Source organism: Argiope bruennichi, chromosome 11 (genome assembly GCF_947563725.1).
Source record: "Argiope bruennichi chromosome 11, qqArgBrue1.1, whole genome shotgun sequence".
Classification (NCBI taxonomy): domain Eukaryota; kingdom Metazoa; phylum Arthropoda; class Arachnida; order Araneae; family Araneidae; genus Argiope; species Argiope bruennichi.
In genome coordinates, this window is record NC_079161.1 from 64,561,606 (window position 1) to 64,585,094 (window position 23,489).

Here is a 23,489-nt window from a genome sequence, read left to right on the forward strand (position 1 = left end):
ATATCAATCTTTGGCAATTCTTTTTCGAACAATTTTCTCACAAACTGAAAACTTGCGATGTACCATGAAAATTCATATTTTTAGACAGAAATTCTAATTTTTTTGCATAACAATCAATATTAAAAGCATCATATGATATGAACAAGACTGATATGATAGTATGGGGTTCATTGTTATCTTATATAAGAAACTTTGTGCATTTCCTGAACAATAAAATAAAGTTTCTAAAATATTAAAAAAAAAAAAAAAAAAAATTTTAATATAAAATTAATTTAATGTTTTTATCTTTTAAGTAATTCTCACAACAAGCACCAAATAAGAAATCACATAATATCAGCTATTAATCTCTAAAGAAACATAGTAAATATAATAGACATGATAGTCACATAGAGTGCAATTCGGTTAATATGAAATTGACTTGACCAGAGTAAACATCTGTTTTATCCAAAAATTTTAACTAAGAAAATGTCTGAAAATAAGCAAGGAAAAATGTCAGTTTTCAAGTTAAAAATAATAACAGAAATTTAATAATAATACATAATTTATAAATAAATAGTAAGTAATTTTAATAAACAAAATAATGACAATTACAATTTTTAAAAACTTCATAAGTCAGGAAATAATTTAAGAATTCAACACATTGAATAGCTAGACATTAAAAGCATCAAAATAAGTACAGTTTACATCCAATATGTTCAAAATTTAAAAAAAGTGATTAAAGGGCCACACAATAATTTTCAATTACTGGCAAATTTGAATTAAAAATGTTCAAATTAAACTATTTCAATATATCTTCAAAGGACCCATTGCAAGAAACCAAAGGATCACATACAGAGATTCATAACCTTTTACAGACAGATAAAAATAAATTGATTTTTTAACTTATTATCATTCTACATTTAAAAAAAAATATTTTTTGCGATGTATCCAATAATTTACAAACACCTTATATAGTTATAGCTTTGCATAGTAATAATAGATTTACATAGTTATCATAAGTTTACATATTAATTATAGCTTTGCATAGTAATAATAGATTTACATAGTTATCATAAGTTTACATATTAATTATAGCTTTGCATAGTAAGTACATCTATGCACAATAATTAAAGCCTTGCATAATAGTTACAGCTTCCCATGTTACTTAAGTAAAATTTCAAATCTTATATGATTAAAAAAAATGAAAAATCATTCCAATTCAGAAGACGTTGTTTAATGATATCAATAACACAAATATGAAAAATATTATTTTTCATATTTATTTTATATGGCAATTATATTTCAGATATTAGTAACAGCAATAAAAGAAACCTTTTCAAAATAAATATAAAATTTTAAAAGAATTAGATGCTTTTACAAAAAAAATAAACTATTGCTAAAAATGTGCGCCGATGCAAATCTTTTTCAACACATACAAGTAAGTGACATTGCAATCTATGTAAAAAAATATCCTAAATTCCTATAGAATTTTAGAAATGAAATTTTAGCAAAATGATCATAGATATAGTGACTGGCAAAGGGTATAGTAAATGCAAAATAACAGTACAATCATTTTATTTCACAATTACAAATATGATGAGAGAAAATGAAAATATGTTCCAGGCACTACTGACCCCTGTCACTTCACAGCATAGAATCTAGCACAGAGTTTGCAATGGTTCCTACTAATTAGCTGTAATGTGATATTATTCTATATGCATTAAAAAATGAGGACTAGAAAACGCATACAGAGAAAATTTTTAGGTGCATCTGCATCTAATAGCAATTCTATTGCGTAGTCTCCACTCTAACAGGTGCATTATATATTGTTCTTTACTGAGGAGGCATAGCAACATTTCGAGCTGAGCCAACACTGAAATGAATAAATAGCTATCAAAGACAGAATAGGCAGAAAAGATGTTTATATTATCATGCACAAATAAACTTTTTTTTAATTATACAAATTTACTATTTAAATGGAAACAAGAAATTGAAATACGTACTATGAAGGTGGATAGGAAGAAGTTGCATAGGGTGGAGGAGGAGGCTGCATAACACTTCTCGATGTACCAGTTTGACTAGAGCCCCTATGAAATAGTTCATAAATGTTAGTAATATATATCGATAGCATCTTGTCTTTTTAATGATACCAATTTAAATGCTGTGTAATTTTTAGTTGAATTTTGACAATTTTGATATTTTTTTACAGAATTATTAACAATAGATTTCAGAAGTGTTTTTACTATAATCAAAGATAATCAAGATTTTTATTATAACCAAATATTTAATTAATTATGTGATTTTCTTTCATTGTTAAAACCTAACGAAGAAGGCTTCTATTTAATATCTGTACAGATTACATGACAAATAACAGAATGGTTATAATACTATAAAATTTTGAGGAGAGATATTTCTAAAAATTATGTTTTCAACAGCAGTAAGAGTAATTAAAATGGTTCATGTGCATAATAAACAGAAAAGGTATAAGGCTATTAAAAATAGCATCCTTTAATATCTCTGACAATTTGATGTTGAAACATTCTTTGTTGAGGGAATCATGGGTATCAAGCTATGCATAATAAATTTAACTGAAATTAAACACAATCAATATTCTTGATGAATTAGCCGGTCGCCAAAGGTAACTAGTATGCAGAATACACAGAATTGCTTATCTGTGTATGCAACCCTTAGGCAAAGTCGATGCAGGGCTGTCAGTTCAAGAGTTAGGAAAAGAAGAAACTGGTATAGAACCTGAAAGCTGCATACTGCTATCTTGTTTCCCATGTAATCTATTTATTTGATTTGAACCAAGAGGCACTCCATTACACTAATCAAGTTGCAAACTATAATGTATAAACATAGTTGCTTTAATTATAAGAGAAAAAATGTATACTTTAAAATATTCTTCTTTTTGTTATTAGTTAAATTAAATGAAAAATGTTGTGGAAAACATTGAGCAATAAATCTGATATAATAAGATAAATCTGATGAAATGTTGCATATTACTTTAAAAGAATGGCAAAGAATATTTTAAATGCCTTTTGAAATGCTTGATAAACTTATTGTGCAATCTATTTAAACAGCAACATTAACGGAAAATTAATTCTTACCTTGTGCCGTCATTAGCTTTATCCCTAAAAATAAAAGACTTACACTGTAGCATATTGATAGTGTGAAATATACATGCAAAAATGAAAATAATAAAAAAATAATAATAAATGAGATTTAATTTATCTATTCTAAAACAATTATGAAATATGTAACAAGTTTATTTTAAAGAGCAACAAGATTAAAACAAAACAAAAAAAAATCACTAAAAAAAGCTAAAGCTTTAGTGTTATTTTATTACAAATATGCACATATCAATCATAATTAAATCTCATCATTTAGATATAATTAAGAATTCTATTTTAATTTAATTATAATATTTATTTACTTTGACACCTTTGGTAATTTAAATGTACAAAGTATTTGAAAATTACAATACACAAATATTTTCTTAAAATTATGGACATAATTTCAATGACTCTCCATCAAATATATGTATGATAAAGATTTCATTAAAAAATCAATACTAAAAATAATATTCTAACTGCACTTTCGATAAAGTAAAAAAAATTGATTTTGGATTTCTATCTTTTTTGCAAACTTCTTTTCATATGAAATGTGACAGTAAACCTTAAGGTCATATTTTATTATTTACGTTGTTTAAATGTAAGAAATTTTTATTAACAATTATTTATTAAATTATAAAAAAATAATTTGCATCATAAATATATAAACAGAAATACATAAATACAAATTGACAAGAAAATTCATCTTCAGAGTCTAGTTTTGAATGTTTTAAAATCAATGTTGCATTCAATTAGTTTGACTACTATTTAATTTCAAATCAAAATGGAAAATTGAATCAATAACTATTTCAAATTTTACATAACTGATTAAAACCCATTCTGTTGTGCACTTGTTACTGCACAAATTGATTTAAAGCATTTATTACAGAAAATTTTATTTAAATTATGTTTAAAATACCATGGTTAAAACATCTGAAATTTAAATACAATTCTGAATTGATTTTCTTTTTCTTTTTAAAGGAAAACAAAAATAACAACAACAAAAAAATTCAGGAAAAAATTATTTTAAAACTATATTAAAAGATTTTTTTTAATAGAATAAAATAATTTTTAAAAAAACTAATGATCATTACCTCGAAAACAAAACAGAAGAAAAAAATAATAAATTGAAATCTGACTTACAACTTCACTTCAATTAAAACAACCTCAACTGATTTATATTCTATTTAGGAATTTGAGAACACATTTATTTTTCACAGGAAGTACAAAAAAAAAAAAAAAAAAAAAAAGGGTTTGAGGGGACAAAATAAATAAATAAATAATGGAATGCAATTGGTTTGGTCATGAAAGTGACAACGTAACTGTTCTGAAAAGTAGATGTAAATGTGTGTATAGACATTAATCATATATTAACCATAGAGTCATTAAACTATTTTATAACATAAGAATATCTTCATTAATTTGGATTCAACAATAAGAAAAAGGAAAAATGAACTTAATCTAAATAACAAACATGACTTCTATACAGTATTAACCCTACAGTGCATTGTATAGCCATTTGGCTACAAATTGCACTTTTAAGCTTAACACGGTTGTTCCAATGAGTGAGTGAAAATACTTTTTTAAATGCTCTTTGATAAATATTTGTAGAAAAAACCAATATATGATTGTAACAGAATAAGATTTAATCTGAAAGCATGAAAAAAAAAATCAAAATGGCTGTTGCATGAGTGTTCTACCATTAAAAACACTATAAAAATATTTTCTCCTATGCATTGTGAAAAATATATTGGTAAAAAGGGAATTGTTTTAGTTGTTATAATATGATTTGTGTCACTAAGATATTGTTTAATTCATAATTAATTCATGATTCATTTTGCACATTTTGATTTTTTTTTTAAAAAATTTGATTAAAAAATTAAATTTAGAAAAAATATTTTTCTTGAATTATATGAAATTATTCAAAACATACTTTTTTTTTTTTGTAAAAAAATAAAAAGTCATGCATTTTTAGGTTAAATAATACTTATTAACAGTAAGCAATAAACTTACAATCCATCCTTGTTGCAACATACTATGCAGGTGAGAATAAGAGACATAACCCCCACTATAGTTGTAGGTATAATATTAGACACAATGAAATCAACGAGCAGGTCTCTTCTTGGCAGATCACTAATCTGAGGACTGTATTCATCACTTGCAAGAGGTATAGACGAGTACGGATGATCAGACCAACCATCACTTGAGCCAACATTTCTTTGGTGCTTTTCAGAGTGCTGCATTATGGCAATGAAAAAGTTAATTGTAATTATGGCAATTTTATATTTAAAAAACAATTAAATTTTTTCTGATTAAACAGAAGCCTCTATTCAAAGAACTATTTAATGACAGATTCTATTTTACAAAATTTTCTACAGAACTTTAATTTTAAACAGCATTTACATATTACTTACCATACTATGAAAGATAACTTTAATAATGTAATGAAGCTAAATTAAGAAGCTCCTAGTTAACCTCATTTTTTTTTGTTCTACCTTAAATCTAATTTGTTGAAGTTTGCACAAAATTAACAAAACCAATGGGGGTATTTTAATTACATCGAATTTGATAAATACTAAGCCCACATACATGATGGATCATCAATGGAATTGGGATTTGAACCAAGACCTCTCCAATTCCGAAGCTAAGATCACTATCGCCCTTCTTACAAATAAGAAATATATTTCATGAAAAAATTGGCTATGAACTATCTGATAAAGAATTTTTTTTAAATGTTACTACAATTAATGATTACAGTGAATTAGAATATGAATACAATATACTTCATTGTTTCCATCAACAAATAAAATCACACATGATAAACTATTTCATATTCCTTCACAACACATAGAAAATTTTTTAAACTATGCAACAATTTCAAATATTATTAATTAATAATCCCGCAGAATTTCAGTTGTAAATGAACTAAAAAAATTTAAGAAAAAGGAAAACCTTAAAGGATTTATCAAAATTGCAATTAATAAGTAAAAGAATAATTTGGGGGAAATAATCAATTCCATTCATTTAGAAAAAAAATGTTTCCAGTACAAATTTATTTTTAAGTGTTAGAAGGATTTGGAAACAAGATTTATATTCTTTAGTTTATTTTGAAGCAAGAAATTACACCATTGAATGGAGACAAGATTACAGAAGGACAGTTATTTCTCAACTGCAAATGTTGTTATCATTTTTTTTTAAAAAAATTAATACTATAAAAATTAGAGTAAGCAAAAGGAGTAACCATCTATCTCAATATAACATGAGATCATTTTGCTACATTTATCTATCAAGCTTCTAATTTTGGCATTTTATATGATTTAAAAACTCATAAATTTCAAATTTCACCTTTGTTTTCAATTTCTATCTGCATTTACATAATCGTTTCTAAATTTGTGAATATACTAAAACTATTTTTAATACATTGAACTCAGAAACTGTTTCAGCCATCAGACCCCATGTATTTCACACATGTAATAATACACGTTTGATACTTAAAATTTGAAAATAAGAGATTTCATATTAAAAAGTAACAAATTATTTGGAGTGTTCTTCAAAATTTTCTTGTATACTCTCTAACCAATGTGTATTATTAATTGCATGTCATTGATGAAATATCAGTAGAGCAAATCGGAGTACACCAAATGTGTATTTTGGACATCTCTTTTGGGATTGATTGAAATTTGGCAAAGAACTACAAATGCAGTTACAAAATTGCATACCAAATTTCATAAATTTACATCATTCATTTTTAAGTTATTATGTGTACATGCTAGTGAAAGGACTGAACCCTTGATAGGTTTGTTTCTAAATTTTATATCTACACTTTCAAATATGAATTGATCTGACAGAACTCCACTGCTATTAATCTGTATACCAAACTATTAAATCTGTATACCAAATTTTATTCATCTAATTTCATTATTTTGCAGTTATTCTATTAACTTAAATTAAAATCCTTGATCCTTGGAATGGATTGCATTCAAAATTTGATGATTCTACAAATAAGATATATAGATATCAAATTCATCCACCTAGCTCAAAGCGTTTTTTTTTTTTTTTTTTTTTTTTTAGTTAGCAAGTTTAAAGGCCCACATAATTCTAAAAATGTGTTTTTTGGACACAGACAGGTAGGAAAAGAAGTGATTCATCAAAATCTTGAGTTCAAAATTTTTTACAATTACATTATTTTCTCACTGTATGGATTCATATAAATGAAAGTAATAGAGAATATTAATTTATTGCAAGAAAACAAGGAGAAGAAAAATTTAACATACTCTGATATTGTATGCTGTAAATTGCAATGAGTTATTTCATATGTTTTCTTTTAATGAGAAAGGGGGAAAAAACACATAATAAATATATTTTTCAATTTAAAATATATTCTGGAAACAAAAGAATATATATATCACTTTAGGTATATTACATATATACCTCAAGCAATCAGTGATTTACTAAAAATATTGATAATGTTTTATCTCAGATAAATAGTTTAGATATAATTTCAAGTTCATAATTCCATTAATTGTCCATTGTCCACAGTGTTATTTAAATTGTCTATGTTTTATCACCGTGCACATGAATATTTCTAATAGTGACATAATGATCTCTTAACATCTTAGCACTAAAAAAAAAAAAAAAAAAAAATTACATATCTTTTTTTTTTTTTTTTTTTTTTTTTAAATTTTGCAGTATTATAAATTCACTTTTTTATTTGCCTGGTAAAAAACACAGATACTAAACAGAATCTTTCTTCCCTAGCCTTCAAAATTGGAAGCAAATTCACATGACTAAATCGCTGATGAACCAATGAAATCGGTTTGAATTTCAGGCCAATATGCAATCTATTATTGGAAACTAAGGAAAAAATATATTTTTAAGCAATTGCCAAAATTAAGAAAACATTTGTATCAATTAGGAAATTGATATGATTAAAAAGACCATTTTTTAAATTATAAGATGGTGTAAAATTTATTTTGTACAACGATATTGGCAGAAAATTGCTAAAATTCCACTTAATTTTTAATTATTTAAAATTATAATTGAAATTCAAAAAAATCATTCTGAAGTGCACATTTCCACCCTCCAAGGTGCCATAGTTGCAGATTAAATTATCCTACCTCTAGAGTGCCAACACAATCATCTTTATTATAAGTAAAGGTAATGAGATATAATTTTTCAAATTTTTAGTAAATGTAGTCATTTATATATTTTAATTTTCTGAAACTAAGCAAAAAATTAGAATGTACTGAGCAAATTATTAACTTACAAGTCTGAACTGCACCAATCAGCTATAAAGTTCCTACTTCGAAACAAGTGTTCGACTGAAGTTCTTTTGTAATCAGGGGGGCATGGAGATCGATTTCTCAGAGGTATAACTTCTCTATCCAAGTCTTCCAAATCTCGAGAAAATGGCGATGTTCCACCAATTCTAACAACTACTCTGAAAAGTCAATTTCTTTAATTAAAACTCTGTATTGCTTTAATATTAATTTAATGTCATTCTCCATTAAATATAAATGTAATACTTTAAACAGAATGGAAATTAATACTTGGAAAAACATAAAAATTGCTATTTGCAGACCTTTCAGTAATGTGCGATTGATATAAGAACAAAAATGTATAGCAAAATTGCACCTTTTTGTTTGCGAGATTTGCTAAGATGCAGAACTAATGCACCACACTATTAGTATAGCATTGTTTGATCATGAAACATGAAAAACAGCATATGATTCCCTTAGCTGACGAATTTGAAACTAATATAAAAGCTACATCTTGAGGCAACTTTTATACCCGATAATAATTGTTGTTGGGCTAATGAAAAAGTACCATATATATATACAAATGTATGCATAAGTTTGCAGATGCATGGTCAAAACAAAAACTTTTAAAACCAACTTCAATTTATTTTACAATTTTACACAAAGTTATAAATTGTACAGGGGAGAAGCAATCATAATATATGTCTGTGATGTAAGAGCAAAGTGGCAGAAATTTTCCCCTTCAGCGATTTTATTAAGAGAATCTGAGAGGAATTTCATTGACACATGTAGATTTAGGAAAAGGAATCTTAGGTATGTTTGAAAATTATATGTGTATCATAGGGATTTTTATCCCTTTACTCGGAGCGCGAGAAAATACAATGGTTACCGGTTTGCTAGAGTGCATGTTAGAAACAATGAAATAAAAAGTGGGAATCAGAAAAGGAAATAAGAAAACATGTTTGCTTCTACTTCTGCTTTTATTTAATTGCACAAACATTTTAAAAATTGTTTCAATTTCTTTGTTTGTATTAATTATTTTTATATTTAATACATTCAGGTCGTGTACCATGCATCCTTTCATACCTGTTTCTGCTCATTAAATAAAATTTTAATTCACTTGATAAATATTGATAATTTTTACCGCAATGTGATTTTTTTTTTCCAAACTGACTTCAAGTTCAAAATTTTTTTAAACTAGATAATTGACATGCATTTCAATTTTAAATAAATAAATATATATAAGTAAGCATAAATTTTTAAGCAGATGCACAGCCCGAGAAGAGAGAAGATATTTTGACTTAGTTCACTTTTATTCCATCCCGGGAGGCATAATTTATGTACAAGTAGCAATGATGGACTAGTGTCCCCTCACTACAATACAAGAGCAGAAGAGTGTAAAAAGAAAGAGAAAATATTTTCTCCTACTTATTTATACTATGAGATTCTGAAAAAGATTTCTTTACACATGTCAATTTGTTGTTGTTGTTGTTTCTAATGGCACTTGTCATAGACAAACCTGCTGATGAAGTCAGTGGTTCAATTTTAAGCAGAGAGAGCGTCTCTTGTTTCTCAGTAGCACCATCTAGGGCCAAGAGTACGTCTTAGCTACTTGCGTGTCATAACCCTTTTTTGCAGGGCTGATTTCTTTCATGCATTTCATTGACTCATCCATAGATTGTAATTTAGACGTGAATCTGAGAACAATCACCTCTGAACCAATACCCCCAGTGGTATTACTTTTGACATGGAGGACTTTGTGACCACAGCAAATTTATATGTGCACCAGCCACCACACATGGAGAGTTTTTAGATGGGGGGATTTGAACTTACAACTCAAGGGATGTACATCCAATGCCCTACCAACCAGGTTATCCTGGCCTTACATGTTGATTTAGGAAAGGGAATTAGAGGAATCTTTCAAAAAGAATTCATTGGCTGAAAATTTTTTATCTCTTCACTCAGATAGTGAGCTGTTGATTTAAGCATTTTTACAAAGCTTCTATTGAATTAATAAAATAAAAAAGTTGGAAGTGGATCATGAAATAAGATAACATTTTACAATGAATTTAATATGGGTAAAATTAAGATAAAACTTTGGAAATTAATGAAGTTTAAATTAGATTTTAAAATATCATTACATATTAGTTTTATCTTATTAGGTGAATAGTCAAACACTCCATTCCATATAAATAATTTAACAGTTAAAAATGATATTACACCGCATGGATAAGCTGGTTGCCAAAGTTGAATATTCCACAAACAAATAATATTAATTAATATTATTTTTATATAACATAGTTTTGCTTATAGCCCCCCAACAATGTTTCATTACTGAAAATAAAAACATTTAGAGAATATTAAATGTTCTACTAATTAAAAATATTTTAAGACTTAAAAAACACACTTAGTTCTTTTATTTGTGAAATAAAGTCTGTTGCATCTAAATTGATTAATTTTCAAATTTTTCTATTTATAAGAAATAAGAGAAGGATATTTTAAAAAGAAGAATATCAGATTTGTGATATTCTTTTTTTTAAAATATGCATGTGATTTTCATTTATGTATCAGAACAGAAAAAAATCAGTATAGATTAATAACAAAAAGTTTTTTAGTTTCAATAAAGTTTAATAGTATTTAATATTTTTGCATTAAGAGACAATATAACAGGTTTGCTCAAAATTCATACTACTCTAATTTTTCCCTCCTATTTGCCTAATTTAATGCAATGCTTATTTTAAACTATGAGGAAGATTTTATAATAAGTTTTCTTAATGGGTAACAGAAATTTTTGCTTTAATAATTATTCTATGCTCACTTGAGCTAATAAACATTATTAGCTGAAGCAAGCATGGAAATAAAACTACTTTTCTAGCTCAAACAGAATGAAACTATATACATAATATATTTTAAACATTTAACATATCTAATTTTTTAAATGCTTACTTTAAATATTATAAAGAGACAAAAGATTTTCTAATGCTAAATACATCTTTAAAACATAGAAATAAAGAATCAAAATACCCATCTTTCATTCTAGGATTCAAGGGTAAACGTCCACCAACATACAAAGATGAAACAACTTTAGTTATATAAATGTCATCACTTTCTTTCCACAAGCTGGTCTTGAAAACTTCAACAAGACGATTCAGCCTACCAGAGCGGAACATGTCATCAACATTTAAGTTCACAAACTTCATCTCAACTTCATATTGAAAAATTTCTGTTTAAAGAAGGAAAATAATTTTCAGAAAATAAGATATGTTAATTCATAAAAGGTGCATACAAAATTCTTATGTAATATACATCTATACAGATTGACATCTAAAACTTTTATTTGATATTTTTAATAAAATTATCAACTTTTTTAATTATTCAGTTTAACAACACACAATAAAGAATTTGTTGCTATTTAATATAAATATTTTTGTGCATTTATAGGATGTAAGAATGGTAAATAAACTACACATAGCATTAGCATTTTTTAAAACTGCAGATTCATACTATACATAGAGTATTGAAAATTTCAACACATATTTTGATCAAATTATTTATCAATAATTAAAAATATGAAAACTTTGCAAATTAAATTTATGAAAATTTTGTTATATAATTTTAAAACTTACTATCAATGAATGGTTTATATGCACATTGTAATTTTGTGCATGAAAAAAAAAAAAAAAAGCAAACAAATTGTGTCAAATTTTATTCAATGTGCATGCAAACTGGATTTGCAATTGGAAAAATATTTTATAAGTTTATTCTGTATCATTAATGGAAAGCAAAGTATCTACAATGTTTATCATATTATTAACCCTTATTGTGGCAAGATTGCTTTTTTGAAGAAAAGCAAAAAAAAAAAAAAAAAAAAAATGTATATAGATATATTTTTATAAAGTTTTATTATCATATATTTTTATATTATAATTTTATTATATTATGTTATATTATTTTATGATATTATATATTTTTATAAAGTTGTCTGTATGGTATACTATACAAAATGAACATAAGGGTTAAGATTTCAATTTCAATTTATGCAGATAGGTTATTAAATATCTAACATAGATCACAAAAGTGTTTAGTTAATAAGTAAGTGGTTATTCACACAGAACCAAAAAAGCTAAAATAAAAGAAAAATTATTATGGTACACTTTAAAATTTCTCTTTAAAATCTAGTCTGTATTATATATTTCAGTTAGTTGCATTGATGTCTTATTTTTACAACAAAACATGTATTATTTTGGGATAGACCTTGCAATTTTTAACTACAGTTAAATGACAAAGATAATAGCTGAACTGACATTCTAAAACATTAACATCACACCAATTAAGATCATTTGACCTGATATCAGATTTAACATGCACTAACATATAAAGATCCAAATAAGTGATTATTTTTAGAAGAATTGGGTTTCAAAGCAGAAGCTTTCTACTCAAACCAAGACTTTACCAATAGGTCATTTTGGCTTTCAGTATCATAAAATATTAAGTAAAAAAATTACAAAAGTAATAGAATGTTGCACAGTCGTTTAATTTTCAAATTCAGAGGGAAAAACATTAATTTACCCATGCTTGAAGTTTTTTGTTATTTATACATGTCAAGAGATAAATACTTTTAAATTTTTAAGGTAGCAATTAGAAAATCTTTAAAGAAATTTCATTTTTTTTTTTTTTCATTTAGAAATTTAAGAGATTATTACTAGATTCAAAACAAATAATGTACAGGAATTTCAAGTAAAAAACTGAAATTATAACCAATTATTATGAACTTTATTTTATTTTTATATATCAATTAATTGCATAATCTAATGTCTAGTAATCTACATATACAAAATATATTTATCAAACCTTATATTCTATGGTGAAATTCCTTCAATAATTCAATTATTATGACCATTAAATTTCATAATGTTTATACTATGACAAAGAAGTTTTTGAAATTCTTTCTAATTATAGAAAATATTACAAAATTAAGCTGTTAGAATTTCATGACAGTTTGCAAAATATTTTTAAGGCAGAGAAAAATATATACATATGATGCTTATGGAGTTACCTCACTGGTTTTAATAATTTGTTGTGTTTCAGAACCATAAAACTTATTCAATTTAATCTATTGTAAATGATGAAAATTCATCATTTTACAGATGAAATTCAAATCAAATTTAGAGATTCTAAATTTAGGTAAATGTTAGATTTTTTATACATAAAATACTGAATAGCTTAAAACAGCCATGCATTTGTGTATCTTCTGAATCCAGATTATGTCATAATTTATGTTTTATTCTGAAAATTATTTTTTGCATATAGTTTTATCATAATCTTTTAAATTAATTGTATGAAAGAAAATAAATAATAACAATAGAGAGTCTTTAAAAACAAGGGAAAAGGACAAACTCATATCAAAGACGGATGAGGAGGGGGGGGGGTTATCAATTTATTGTAATAAAAATTCTAAAACTTGTACATTACTTGTACAAAACTAATTATTTGAATTCTTTAACCCATTAAGACATGCATGTCTTAACAATATACACAATTTAGCATATTAATATGATAATTTACACATGAATAAATCTTACAACAAAGATTTTAAACTATCTTTAAATATGCAAGTCTTAATTTAAAAAAAAAAAATTCTTTAGTATAAAATTTAAAAAATAAAAAAAAGATATAAAAATTATTTTTAAAGGCTGAAATTATTTACGAATAAAAAAATTATCAATTCTTACTCTCTCTAGGTTGAACAGATAGATCCAGAACTGCAGAAGCAGTATCAAATGTGTTTTTATTGAGTGCAGTAATCTAAAAATATTGAATCAACATGCATGTGTTATAATATCAAATAAAAATAGTTACAAAAAAAAAAAAAAAAAAACAAGAATGTCAATGTGCTACAATACTACAGTTTGGATTGCACATTTGTTTTAGAGATTATAATCTTACAAGCCCTAATATAATTAAATCTGAATTATACAGTACTAATAATTCCTAATATTATTTATATCCCAATCCTATATATTCCTAATATAATTAATTATACAGTATTACTAATACAAAGATTTCTGAACTTGGAACATAAAACATTGTATTTATAAGATTTTAAAAAAAATATATTTTTAAAGATTTGGCTATTTCAAGGATAATTTTACAAAAGTTTCATGCAATAAGAAATTCAAAGCTAGATGCTTTGAGCAAAATATTTTATGCCATTATATTAAACTGAAATATTTTCAGTATAACAAGGTCTTTAATTTTCTTTTATAATAAATACACAAGTGTTGATTAATCCACAAATATACAATGTAATTCAAAGCTTAAACTGCAATAAATTTGTTTAAAATATATTATAAAAACCAAAATAAAGACAAAGGCGCAAAATATTCATTCTAATTGTTAGAGTCAAAGAATATTCATCATCAATTTCTTTTTGCATCAAGCTGTGCATGAGACCATAACTGCTGCACATCATCCAACTTTCCCGATGCCTATTAATATCCTTTATACACCATCCAAAAAAATTTCTTTCTTATATAACTGTACAAAATCACGTAATGCTTGGTCTTCTTTTTTCCCCTCTTTCAATATATTGCCTATATCAATGCCAATTCTGTACTCCTATTTGGCAATATTTTTAATGAATATTTAATCCATGTCTGGTGCTATTTTCTAATTTTGGTGGAATAAGATGATTTTTATTATAAAATTCAGTATTTGAAATTTTATTTGGCCTATAGATTTTAACTATCATTCAGAGACAAGTAGTTTGGAAGGAATTTAATATTTGTTCTTGCGATTTAGAAAATTTCCAAGTTTCACTTCCATAAAGTACTGCTGATGCAATTGAATTAAATAAATGTAATTGGATTTTATTGTTTATATTTGAAGTAACGTAATATAAATATGAACTTTCAAATTCTAGTTATGACCTTTCACTGAATTTTGCAATATAATCTTCACATGGGAAATTATCTAACGCAATGCTTTTACCCCAGTAAAAATTTGCACAACTCTTGCAGTTTCCACAGTCAAAAGTTTTATCAGTAATGGGTGATTAGCACATTGGTTATTGGTCCTCCAATTCAATTCCTATGTACAATGTTCCCAGCAGTTGGTTTTTACAACCTACAGGAAAATGATAGAGGTATTCTACAATCCACTCTTACATAAGAAATTAGGATTCTTACTATTCTATAACAAAGGAGGTGAACACTTTTTTTTCATAATAAATAATTTATATAAGAAACTCTGTATAGATATACATTAATAGCTTTTTTAAATATAGAAAAATATTTTGAAAAATTGAGTCAACTCAAAAAAGAAGAAAAAAAAAAAAAAAAAAAACTTCACAAAGAATGCTTTGACTTCATACTTGGCTTAATGGGAAGCATGCCAATTTAAAGCTTTTTAATAACTACTAAGTTGTTAGACAAAGAAATCAAAACAAATATAATTGGTTTAACCGTGGAAATAAAAAGTAATTTCTATATTTACAGGATGTTGGCTGTTAATATTACTCTCAATTCCATAAAATTACATGATTAGGTAACATTTCTCTAAGTGTTTCCCTATTGAGCAAAAATGTAAATAATTTCCATATATTGACAAGATATTCTAAAAATTAAGTATTAACAAAAAATAAGCAATCTTATAGGAAGAATTGCATAAATTTTAATGCAACATTAAAAATAGATTAATAAACAATTCAAAGATAGGAAATTTTTTAACATAGTATGGGTTTGATTAGAAATGTAGTCAAATTTTGAAAACATACATAAGAAATCAAGCATTTCAATGTAAATTTAATTTTTTTTACTATACAGTTCATTCTTATTAGTACTTTTTTAACTAACATTTACTTGCAAATAAAAAAAAGAAATACAAAAAAACCCACAATAAGTTTTATTAATAAATTTTACAATTTTGTATGTATTCCTTCTAAAATAATTTTTGTTAAAATCTAATCATAATCCAAAAATTTCAATCATAAAAAATTAATATGAATCAATTTTATAATTCATTTTAATTATCTTAACTTAAGAACAGAGAAAAACCTAAAATTTTGAAGTTCAGCATCTCCAAGTTGAGTTGTCACACAAAGAAATAATAACAATTTCCTTTATTTTAAAGAGAAAATGATTTGAATGCATCTGCAACAAAGCTGTTTTTCAACAAAGTATAAAACATTGAAAAACTTCATATAGCAATGTTTAAGTTAGTTTATTCATATTAAATTTTTTTGAAGTCATACAAGAAATATTTTAAAATCTTCATCATAATTATTAATTAATTCAGATGCTCAAAATGACAATTGAATTGGTATTACAATTTGATTTTCACACACTCCAAACCAACAAGGGGAAAATATCACGATTGACGTTTTTCTTGATGTTAAAAATTGATTTTGATTCTATTTTCAAGACACTTCTCATGCCTTTTAACAGACATAACCCACTCACATTCTGAACTAAATCGGCTACAAAACAGGAAACAGCTCTTCAGCTAATAAAATGCCTGAAACAGTAAGACTCATTCTTAAGTTAATAAGGCACAAACAATAAATTAAAAATTTAAAAGGAAATGAAATGTTAATGAAAGGCAGGCTCAAACCTTTAAAAACATTGACAAACAGCAATTGAATAAGAAAAAGTGTTTATTTGGTTTTCCCTAGGAATGGTGAAATAAGAAAACTGTAAATCCTTAGAAACTATATTCAGAATAGAAATTCTGAAAGTTCTAAGAATATTTAAAGAAATGTTACTTGAGAAATTAATTCATGTACATTGCACATATACTGATTGAGAAAAATGCACCGTCATTGCAAAAAAGATTGCAGATGACAGCAAACTCCCAAAAGACAGGACCAATTATGATATGAATAACAGGAATAAATTTAAATGATATTCAATTCTAGAGTTATGAAGTGTAGAAATTACACAATGGAGACCCAATGAATTATCTGACAACTGCAAAGAAAAATAGAATTTCATGAAAGGGTGTTAGGTCAGAAAATAATTTATGAAAGGGACTGAACTGTTTGCTTGAGAAGGAACAGTATTTTACCAAGAATATTTGGAGATAACATATTAAAGAGAATATTCTCAATACTTCTGTAATAGCAAAGAATTAATTTCAGAAAGAGCAAGTCTCATAGAGCACATAGACATCCAGAGTGTCTGCAGATAGTCTTCTAAAGAAAGAAAAATACTATTAAGATCAATTTGTAGAGCTTAAATTAATATTTTTGCAAGAACAAAATCACGCACATTAAAAGACACTGAATTTTGAAGATCAGGAAATGTTAGGATGATATTACAATATTCTATTTCATCAAAATATCATATTGCAAATAACAAATTAATCAAACATAGCTAAAAAAATAATCAAAGAAAAAAATGCATTAAAAATTAAAAAACTGCCCATTTACGAACATAGATGTAACACAAACATTACTTATCAAAAGATAAAGGCCACTTTTGCTGATCAGAGAGGAATAGTGAAATTTCTATTCTGAGCAGATCATAAAATAAGAATGACAAGTTGAAGATAGAATCTAGAACTTAAACAAAACACAAAGGTCTACAAAAAAAGTGTGCATGGTAAAACAACAAGGAGATATGATTGCTGCTTCTAACATCCTATGAAAACATTGATCATCTGAATTTTTATGCAAACATAATCAAGAACAGAAAGCGAAATGATTGAGTGAACAAAGGAGGCACAAAATGGCGTTAAAAGTTCTGCATTCAGATAAGAAATACAAAAACACTGAAACTGCTTGAAAAATATTCATAAGATATCAAAAGACTGACTAAAAATTTATGATCTACTTAATATGTGTGAAAAAAAAAGAATTTTTTAAATATAAAAGTTTTTTATCACAAAGGCACTTGTTATTATGAAGTTTTATGTGAATTCATCTATGAATGCAATAAATAAATAAATAAAAATAAAATAATAATAATGAAGAAAGGCAATTGAAAGTATATAAAATTAAACATACATTCTATATTCTAAAATGAAATGAGAAAGGGTGGAATAAAATGTTATTCCATTAACATTTTATTAGTTAATAATTATGGAATAAAATGTTATTAAAGAATTCTAATACTCACACATTAGCAAGAGGAATGTTCCAAAAAATCAAATATTGTTAGAAGTTCACATTTGATTTTTCACATCATCAAAAAAGGATGTTATACTCCAAGTAAAGTGTTTTCAGCAGTACTGTAATGTTTAAAAATAATCATTTTATTCTTAAAATATGCAAAATCAGCTACATTTTTATAACTTAAAAAGAGATTCAAAACATTGCAATAGAATCTAAAAAGGTTCTGATGGGGGAAAAAGTGGCACCAGCAATAAACAGCCTCCATATTAGCAAAATTATCCTAAATATTCTTACCATTTTGCTAACATTTTAAAAACATTGTTCAATCTATTCTTACATATACATTTCTCTGCATATACCTATTCAAGCAGCATAAGAAACAGAATATTAAAAAGCTAAAGTATTTTTCAAAACAATTTTGTAAAATATTTCACTTACGATTGAAAGAAATATGCAAATTGATTATTTCACAAAGTTTGAAAATGGGTAACTTGCATTTAAATTATGAACAATTATTGTTATTCATATTCATATGCATGCAAATTAAAGGAGCTTTTCAACTTTTCTAACAAACTAATTTTTTTTGTTTGTTTATTTAGCACATTAAAAAGGCACATGTAAAAATAACGCACACTAAAAAATTTATTGATTATATTTCAATAATGAGCTATTCCTGGTATATTTTACTGTTTAACAACTGGGAACATTCTTTGTGCCTTCTCCTGATCCTGTTTGAATTTGGAATATATATATAATTTCATTTCTGAATATCTAATTTTCTACATGAACAATATTAAACTGATTAGAAATAATTAAATTCCACCAAAGGAAACACAAAAATTCTACATAGCATAGCATAAGCATAGACACCAAATTCCTCCTCTTCAGCAGAAGTTGTAACTAAATAACAAAATTTCACAATAGTTTGGCAATAAATATAATTATCAAAAAATATAATTCATGATCAAATCAGTTGTTAAAAAATGGATTAGTTTTATATCTTCAGGTAAAAACAATTTGTAAAAGGAAAAAAAACTAATAATCAACTCTACAATATATATATATTATATATATTTATGAACAATAGTCACAACTGAAATTTTTCATTTTATCAAACTGTTTGATATTTCAAATTAAGAGTAACGGCATAAATCAGCATAATGAAATTGACTCTCATAAAAAATATACAGTTTAAATATTTTGAAACTGAAACAATAACTACAGCGTTTCAGAAATTGAATGATTTTTAATTTTATAATTGATCAAAACATTGAAAAAGCTTACATTTAACTACATCTAGAAAATTAAACAGAAAAAAAACCCAACCCTCAATCGATTTGGGAGGTAGTTATTAATACACAAATAATAAAAATGTTTGGAGTGCAAAATCCATAATTATGTTCTTCAAAAAATAATTGTACACGCATAATTATGGTAACAATTTTTTACAAAATGCAACAAATGCAAAATATAAATTAGAAAAGTATAATAAAGAAATCTAATGAATTTGCTGGCACTTTCAATATATCAGAAGTTTGATATAATTTTAATGCAGTTTACTTTTAAAGGTGTTGAAATTTTGTTAATAAAAATGATTAATAAAAGAACTTTTTCATAAAGACACTCATTTTCTTAACTTTCTAGTTAGAAGAAATTTAATGTTGTAAGAAGAAACAAATGAGGAAATATTATAATACATATAAATTTTTTTATATTATAGTCTTGTATATATAATAGGTGTCTCAAGGTCACATTTACCATTTCATTGCCTTGGGAACAATGCAAAAGACAGCAGTGTCCCTCTTTCCTTCTTTTTTGTCTTTACACAATCATTAAGGGGTTTCGATAGCTTTTTGATTTCACAATCTTGGTGAGCACATTATAGTTTGATCTCGTGCCATTTGTTCTCAAATATAAGTACACTTATAATAAAGTTATATTCAGTTTCACAAAATAAAGTTAAAGTGTAAAAATTTTAAGCCCTTTTATAATGAATGAATAGCCCTATGTCAAGAGGTAACTAAAGATGGTTATCTATAATGTATATAGATGCTTAAAAGAATTGTCATCTAAATCGAATCCTACAGTTAAAGAATTATTTTTACAGATACAGAAAGTAACTGCTGAAATATGTGGTGTGTCCTATAGAGCAGTACAGTGAATTTGTGCAGAGGTGATATGACAGAATTTGCTGAAAGTCTAAATAATATTTCAGTTTTTGAATCGCCCATGAAAAGAAATCTACAAACAAAACCCGTTGTATACTTGAATGACAAAAACATCCTACATCAAACTGTACAAAAGTTTTATGACAAAAAGGAATATCGAGAAACAAAGATACTATTGTTTCTTATGTGATGTTTTTTGAGAAAATGTGAGAAACAATTCTTTATCCAGGCCAATGATTTATCTTGATGAAATTTGGATAAACATGAACCATTCACCTAAATTTTTTTAGCAAAGTTACACTAACCAAGCAGTTTAACAGTTCTAATGGGGAAAAGATCTAGATTTTATTCTATCCACATGACTTATATTTCAATCCAAAAGTACAACTGACTATCAATCTAGAAGTTTTTAAAAAGTGGTTTCTTGATGTACTAAGAAAATTGGATGAACCATCCATCATTGTTACAAACAATGCAAGCTATCATTCTGTATATCCAGGGTGGAAAGAAAAAAAAAAGCTGATATTGTTACATAGCTTCTGAAAAAAAAATTAAAAAAAATATTCCTCATAACACCACCAAAACCAGACCAGAACAATGTAAATTAAAATAAATAAATAAAAATACAGAGCATACAAGCTTGATTAGATAGCCTACAAGATGGGAGATGGAGTGGTGGGACTCTCTCTGTGTCATTGCCAATATAAAGCAATAGAACTTATTTGGATGCAAGGAAAAGGTGAAATTGCAAATAAAAAGTTTTAGGAAACTGCTCAAAGAAAAGCTATTCAACGCAATAGAGGATGACTGGAAAAGATGCATAAAACATGGGGAAAAATTACAAGAAGAGGACTTTGCCAAATCTGGTGATAGAGACAATTCAAACAATGGGATTAGATCAACTTATAGGATGCCAGTGAAATCAGTTTCAGCAAAAGCGAAGCATTTTAAGCTGAGAACTTATAAATTAAAGAATTTTATGTCTATAATCTTTGCATTTCTTACAAAATGAAACATACAAAAATTTACCCTAATAATCATAACTGAAATTTTTTGTATTTATTTTTTAAATATATGAATTTATTAAACGTGCATGGTATTAAAAGTGTATATTTATTAAACTGAAATTTATCTTTATTAAATTTTTACCTTATTTTTGCATTATAAAGTAGTTTTATCAGAATCTGTTGGACCTATTTTGTCAAGTTTAAGTATTTAGATATATTAATAAATAATTAATATCTGCAATGAAAATATGTAGGTTTCTAGTAGTAAAATTTACTTTTTTTTTTTTTTTGAAAAAGTATGACAAAAATAGTTTTAATATACAAAATTAAATAGTTTTAATTATTTTACAAGATTTCAAAGTAAAATTTTCTTTAGTTTTTTTTTTAAAAATTTACTGAAGAAAATATCTCAAAAATTTAATGATTTAATATCATTTCTTGTTTACATTGCTATTGTAATTCTTAGTGACAAAAATAGCTATGTTAAGATATATATAATGCCCTTATCAAATATCATAGAAAATCAACACGATGTTAATATATTCGGTAACATATAAGCTTTTAAATTGTAGCCATGAAAATATCCAATTTTTTTATTCTTATTCAAATGCAACAGCTAGGGGAAAAAGCAAGATTTGTCAAAAACCATGGTGACAGAAGGGAAAAGTGTGAAGAGTGGGAAAATCCTGTGACTTTGAAACACCTGTTTAATTTACACTACTACTAGAGTAAAGAACTTAACGCCTTCATATACTCAATGTACAACAAATATATTATGAATGTATTAAGCTTCAATATCTTTAGAAATCTTTTGTATTTGATACGAAGTACATCTATTTATGTATTAAAAGACGCAATTTACTTACCAACAAAATTTCGAATGACAGAATTTGTCCTTGGGATTTTTTTCTAAAGAAAGTTAAATCTGTGGAGGTCACAACACAGAGCTACATCAATTTTTCCTGCTGAAAATTAAAAAAAAAAGCATTAATACTTTATAAAAATAGCATTCTGGTTGTTTATTAATTCTACACAATTCATATGATATAGGAAATATTGCAGTCAAACAAAAAACTAACAAATGCAATAAATTTTAACATTGTCCCCTAATACTAAGAAATAATTTTTACTCCTTTTTTTATAGTCAATAAAGAGTAGTATAGTATAAAGTTTCCCCCTCCCAAACATCTCCACTCAAACATCATTTCATGTTAAGATTATACATTCAGCAGATTTATCAAAATAAAAAATTCATGCATGATCAATAATTAAATAATTAAGAAAATAAATACCCTAAAACTATCAAAAATTTTCCTATGGTTAGTGTTTATATTTTTTGATTCAATAACTAAAATCTTTCTAGCATTTTATAAAGAGTGGAGATTTAAACTCTCCATAAGCTTACTTCAATAATGCTATTTATCCTTAACTTGGATAATTCCTGTAAAAATATTAAAAAATTAATAAAACTAATATTTTTTTAATTCACTGAATAATGAGGAACTATATATCACTGATAATATAGTCAATAAGCTAACAAGACAGTATTGGCGATTAATCGCTGTCCAGACATAAAGAACAATGAAATACCCACTGTTTCTATATGCTGTAAGATATTATTACAAAATTTTCCTTGTGGGTGTATTAGGAGGCAATCCAATAAGCAGGATCTTACAAAAACAAAGCTCTTTATTTTAACGAAGTCCACCAAGAAAACTTTAAAATAGCACAAAGTAACAGCATTTGCATCAGTCAACAAGAAATATCGCCAATCAATCGCAATAACACAGCGCATTCAATCACTACCTCTGCAGCTTGGTTGCTAGATTGCAAGATTAACGGAGTACCCGCCT

General features: G+C 25.9%; 1 long non-coding RNA gene across 1 annotated transcript; it reads right to left on the reverse strand.

Moving 5' to 3' along the window:
* Nucleotides 1-1,392: 1,392 nt before the first annotated feature.
* LOC129957637 (uncharacterized) lies at nucleotides 1,393-22,595 on the reverse strand. Its single transcript, XR_008782802.1, has 9 exons — nucleotides 22,503-22,595; nucleotides 18,466-18,577; nucleotides 14,083-14,155; nucleotides 11,375-11,573; nucleotides 8,359-8,532; nucleotides 5,106-5,329; nucleotides 3,090-3,113; nucleotides 1,983-2,066; nucleotides 1,393-1,852 (listed from the first exon to the last, which is right to left on the reverse strand). It is a non-coding gene; the product is annotated as an uncharacterized LOC129957637 (long non-coding RNA).
* Nucleotides 22,596-23,489: the final 894 nt, after the last annotated feature.